Below are 5749 nucleotides of genomic sequence, written 5' to 3'. Positions count from 1 at the left end.
AGGAGATTAGCTACATCACTACATTCCAAATTGTTCTGGCTTGCATTCCCCCTAATCTCATGTCTCCCCCTCAAGTCTGCATGCCTATGATCTCCAAGGAACCCTAAATGGAGATCAGTTTTGCACTAGCTGCATGCATGTCATATCAATGTCTTTTGCATTATGATAGCACCACAATAATTTTGTTTCATTTTTTAATCCTTTGAGCTAAAATGCTACTGAGAAAGCAATGCAGTTCCACCTTCCATTATTTGGTCAGCCCTGTGCCACTGCTTTAGACTCTGTCTAAAGGTAGGAGCTCTAGCACTTAAACCTGTTCCAGAAACTGAATTATTTGGTTGTGGTCTAGAAGTGTAAAAACCAGGAAGGACGAAAAGGGAGCAGAGCTGAAGCAAGGATGAATGACAAGAGGATCCAGGAATCAGCCTCCCAAGTCACAGATGGACTCCTCTGGCAGCAGAGCAGGGTGCCACAGCACCAGAGATCAGCATCTTTCCCATCAGCCAGCTTCACTCATGCTTCTGCTCCCAGGAAAGGTAGAGCCAGGCCTTTCCCTGCCAGACTCACTGGCACTCTTGGCACAGCCCCCCATGGGAGGAAGGGAGAGGTGACAGCAGTGGCTGCTGCATTCTGACAGCAGATTTGTTGTCTCCATTGCTGCCTCCCGCGAGCACCCGCGCACATCCACACACACACACGCGCTCAAGAGTCACAGAGAAGCTGCCGGGTATTAATAACACTATTAGTAATATCTAATGAAATTGTCAGAGCCACCCAATGCTGGCATAATAGGTAATTCTTCATCATTAACAAAACCTGCCAGCAGAACAGCTACCAGCATCCCAGTGTTTAATTTTCAGACTGAGGAGGCTCAGAGCTCTCTGTAGGCTGCTCAGAGGGGAGGTTTCCCCCTGGCCAGTATCTCTCAGGGGATGGTACTTCTCAGAGGCAGAAAGTGTCATTGGCAAAGACAACAGCCAGTTGTTGCTGACAAAATTAGAGCCAGACCCCAAAATGAGACTTTACTAACCTATGAAGAAGTTAAGCCTGCAAAAAAAAAAAAAATGCTAAAGAAACAGTGAGCACTTTCACTGTTACATCTGTGTCCCCTGGCCCCAGAGAGGATGGCAGTGTGGACCATGCCAGCACAGCTACCCTGACTTCTCCATGCACTTACAGCCTGGAAAGGGGGACAGGGAGATTCCATGTTCCCCAGAGTTATTGTTAATATTTCACCAAGAGCTCAGGGTGATGGCCACGTCCCCGTCCTGCTCATTTCATGAACAGCACCTCAGCCAATATGCTGGAGACCCAACCAGAAGCCTCAGTGACCAAAACAACCAGCTGCTGCTGCCTCAGAGCATTCGAGACCCAAGATTTTTATATCTTCTTTTCTTAGTTCCTTGCTCTCAGATAAAGATAATTGTTCATATTAAAATGCTATGGGAAAAAATTAAACTGTGAATGAAAAGGGCAAAAATATATATATATCAGACTTTTTGTAAATGCAACTGATAGCATCACAGGATCTGCAGGATCACAGCTTCTGGGGAAGCTGTGAAAAGAAGATAAAGAAAAAGAAGATGAGTAAATTGTATTTTGCAGAGGGAAATCACTAAATTATATAATCAGCTAAATACTTTATATCAAAGTCATTTTATATTTTTTATATAAAAGTCATTTTATAGAAAAATAGGCTCTTTTTTCCCAAAAAATGTTCTTTTCCCTAGGCTTGAAGAGTGTTATGTAAAAAGTCACCACCAACTACTGGACATTTTCCAGGACAGGAGAAGGAAGAATGAAAAAGCAGCTGCTTTGTAACCAAAGCATTTTCAGTTTATTGGAAATCAATAAATTTCATGGCAGACACTAAAATTCTGGGGATTTTTACTACTGTGTGTGAAAAACAGTTAACAGCTTTGACTCATATGCTGTCCTTTAGCTACTTCCAGGACCCACTTTAGTCCCAGGACCATGGAGAAGGATGCAGGAAAAGCACATTCCTGAGCACTCACCTGCCCACCTGTGGTGCCTTTCTCTGGATTGGTAAAACAACCTGCTGGTTGGCAAGGTGACAAAACCTACAGGTGAGGAAAAGAAGGAGAAGCTGCTGCATGGAGGGTGTGCAAGGAGAGGAGAGGCAGGCACGAGGACAGCAGTGATGGCCTGCACAGGCTCAGGGAGGGCAAGCAGCAGCCAGGAAGAGTGGGAGCCCCTCGCAGGCAGAATGAAAACAGATGCAGGAGACAGAGGATTGCACATAACCTGACTCTAAAGTAACAAAAACAAAAAAAAAAAAAAAAAAAAAAACAAACAAACAAACAAAAAAAACCCCTTCCTTAAATGAAGCAAAGACAAGATTAAGGCTGAGACCAAGAAAAATTCTACTGCACCCATCTCACTAAGGAGATGCTGAAGCTTGGCTTTTTTTGCATTTATAAATTACCAGAGGCAGCAAAGGGGCAGAACTGTGGCTGGCAGAAAGCAGCAATATTCATCTGGCATTAGAAGCATTAGAAAAAGAGTAGAGCAGGAACAGACAGTATGCCAGACTGTTCAAGTGCTCGGGGGATTTGTTTCAAACAGTGAAGGAAGATGCTGGTGGAGCAAGCCACTTTTCTAGGCTTGATTGCAATCAGTAGGTAGTTACTAGTTAAAAATCTCAGCTGGGAAGTCATTTGGGTGCAGTCATTCTGGCATGGTGGTGCTTCATGTTCTTTGAAAGTGAGGCAGAATTAGCAGGAGCCCAAGGAAAATGCAGACTCTCCCTCCCAGACTCCAACAGATTCAGCAACATGGAAGAGGAGGTCTCCTAAGAACAGAATTTAAGCATAGAGGAGAGAAAAGAAATTTGCCATTACTGAGACAAACCATGTTAAAGCACAATGGCAACCTATCCTATTGTGAATAGAGAAATATAGAAAGCTGAATTAAAGACCATTATAGTTGTGTTAAGAGCCCTTTAGGGACCTGAAAATCAAAAAGAAAACAGCGAAAAAATGAAAACTAGACCACAAATCAAAGAACCAGCTTAAAAATCAGAAATGCTAAAGCACAAATTTAATTATAATTAGTAATGGGCATAAAGCCACAAGTACAAGTGTTAGGTTATCAGCAGAGGCAGAAAAAGAGCACATACATGCTATTATTTAAGAGGAAAAGAGGAAACTATGGCTGATATAAAGAAGGATGAAGTAGCTTAATCCATCTCTGCTTCAGGCTCTATAATATACTTCAAAAATTAATTTGAACAAGGGGACAGAAATACAGGCCAGAAAGAAAGAAAATCTTGAGATATGGTCAAATTATCAGTGTATTCTGAAATCCAGCCTCAAGCACTGAAGGAACCAATTGTAGGAATATCTGATCTGTTCAGAAATCATCCCTGAAATTCAGGCCTTGGAAGAAATCTCTGGAGACACAGGAAGGGCAAATACAATATTTATTTAAAATAAAGGGGAAAGGAAACTTGTTGACTAGTCATCCTCCCTGGAAAAAACCCTAGCAGAGATTGCCACCTGATCAATATATAAAAATCTAAAGGAAAACCAGCTGACGAAAAAAAAAACCAGCTCAACATAATGAATGTATCAAGTAAAAATAATTTCAGTTGTTCATTTCAAGACGACAAGTCCGTTGTTTATTCCAGAAAAACCTCATTTCGTCTTTGACAAGGTAAGGAGAGTAAGGAGGAAGTAGTTGAGATATATGTTGTAGCAGAGCACTCAATATTGTCCCACATGGCCATAGGCAAACCAAGGAAATACAATCCAGCTTAGAAGTATTTTTAGCTGTTTGGACCCTTGAGTATAACCAGATATAAACTCCCTTGCAAACACCGTCTGGCCTTACCATCAAACTTTTAACAGGCAAACATTCATAAGGAAGAATTCTTCTTTGCAGCACTTGCAGACCACCTGCTATGGCTTTGTGCTCATCAGCATTTCACAGGTGATGGGGTGGGAGTCACTGGCCTACATGGAACTGCCTGTCAGTGCAGGCAGGGAGGAAAAACAAAAATAAACAAATGGGAAAAAAATCCAAACAAAAACCCAAACAAAAACAAACAACCCACAAAAACACACACACACAAAAACCCACAAAACAAGACAAACAAACAGACAAAAACAAAAAGAAAACAAACAAGCTAACAAAAACACAACAGCAAACAGTAAAGTGTCAGTGATTAACTGCCAGTCTGAAATCTCATCTGGATCCCTAAAGAATCTGACCCAGTCCTGGATCTGTTCCAGCTCTTCACTGGTAACTGAAACAACAGCACAGAGTGTGCATTATAAAATCTGCTGATCACTCCAGCTTAAGAGCACATTTGTACAACAAGACCTGAATTCAAAGTAGCATCAATAATTTGGAGAAATGGTCTGAAATCAACAAGCTACAATTCAATAAAGTCTTCAACCAAATATTAGCTCATAATAAACAATGCAAATGCTGAGACATCAGACACGGAATAGTTGAGAAGTTAGAGGCATGTATTTCAGGACACAGGGAAATGCAAACCCAAGGGGAATTTGGTCTCATTTTGGTAACTCTTTGTTTTCTGCTAAAATCATGAGGAAATCTCTCTGTGCTGTCCCACTTCTCTGAGGGCTGGGCTGGTGTTCTGGGATCCAAGGCTGTGCACCAGATGGGGAGATTGAAGCAGGTGAAAATGTAGAAAAAAGCTACAGAAAAGACAAAAACTAAGGAAGCATGCACCAGAGGAGATGGTGAACATCACAGAATTTTCTGATCTTGCAAACTAGAAAGTTGGGGGGTTTTTTTTAGAAAAAGTATTAGAAACAGGTTTCAAACAGAAATTGACCTTTGTTTCTCTTTTGTGTGTTTTGTTTTTTTAAATATAAATTTTTAAAAACTATATATTCTTTCATCATATCTGCTTTAGATCTTAATACAGGCTTAATTCACTCCTCTGTTATTTTCCCTTTGCTCCATTGAGGGAAAAAAATAGGATAATGAAAAAAGTGGCGAAAAAGGACAAAAAAAGTAAAATATTTATAATTAAAAACTTGTTATATTTTCAGTTTTCAAAGATGGCAGTTACCTAATAAAAGATAAAACAGAAATAATTAATGTTATTTTTTATTTCTGAATTACAAAACAAATATGTAAGAAATGGGAATACTCCTATTATTTTTGATGGAAGCCTAACTAGATATATTTCACCAATATTTCAGCTGCCTCAGGAATTGAGACTATCTCTCTGCCACTGAAGAAAAGTGCAAATACCACAGATCCCTTTTTACAACACTCTTTTCTCACCTTCTTCCCAATGAAAAGTGAGACTTTATCTGCAGTTCCACAGGGATTTTTTTCCTGTCATTCTGTATTGGTCTGGCCACCCTATTAGCAACAATATAGATCCTCGTCAGAGCTAATGCATCATCTTTGATCATCATCCTCGTTTACATTTCTCATGTCTTTTATTCACATCTCAGAACCCTCATTATTATACACATTTCCAAGCTTTCATCTCCCAAAGGGCAGAGAGGGAATAACAGGGAAGCTGGAATGTAACAAGATTTGGCACTAAGCTTTGATTTATTGAATCAAAGGCCACGGGGAAGGAGCACAGAGAAAGGAAAGGGCAGGAGAGGAGTGGTGCACAACAATAATTTGCAAAGATCTTAGGTGCCAGCGAAACCTGGATTGCTAATGAGTGGCTGCTCTCTGCAATGCTGAGGGTGAGGAGAAATCTCTGCAGCCTCCTGGCTCCACAACTTCCCTT

At 40.7% G+C, this 5749-nt stretch overlaps 1 long non-coding RNA gene across 1 annotated transcript; it reads right to left on the bottom strand.

Annotated features, from left to right (window-relative positions):
• Positions 1-1407: 1407 nt before the first annotated feature.
• On the bottom strand, positions 1408-2826 carry LOC135298201 (uncharacterized). Its single transcript, XR_010360210.1, has 3 exons — positions 2447-2826; positions 2016-2081; positions 1408-1555 (listed from the first exon to the last, which is right to left on the bottom strand). It is a non-coding gene; the product is annotated as an uncharacterized LOC135298201 (long non-coding RNA).
• Between the last annotated feature and the right edge of the window lie 2923 nt (positions 2827-5749).

Source organism: Passer domesticus, chromosome 3, assembly GCF_036417665.1.
Source record: "Passer domesticus isolate bPasDom1 chromosome 3, bPasDom1.hap1, whole genome shotgun sequence".
NCBI classification, from domain to species: Eukaryota; Metazoa; Chordata; class Aves; order Passeriformes; family Passeridae; genus Passer; species Passer domesticus.
The sequence above is the reverse complement of the archived record's forward strand: the minus strand, read 5'-3'. Positions and strand labels throughout refer to the sequence as shown.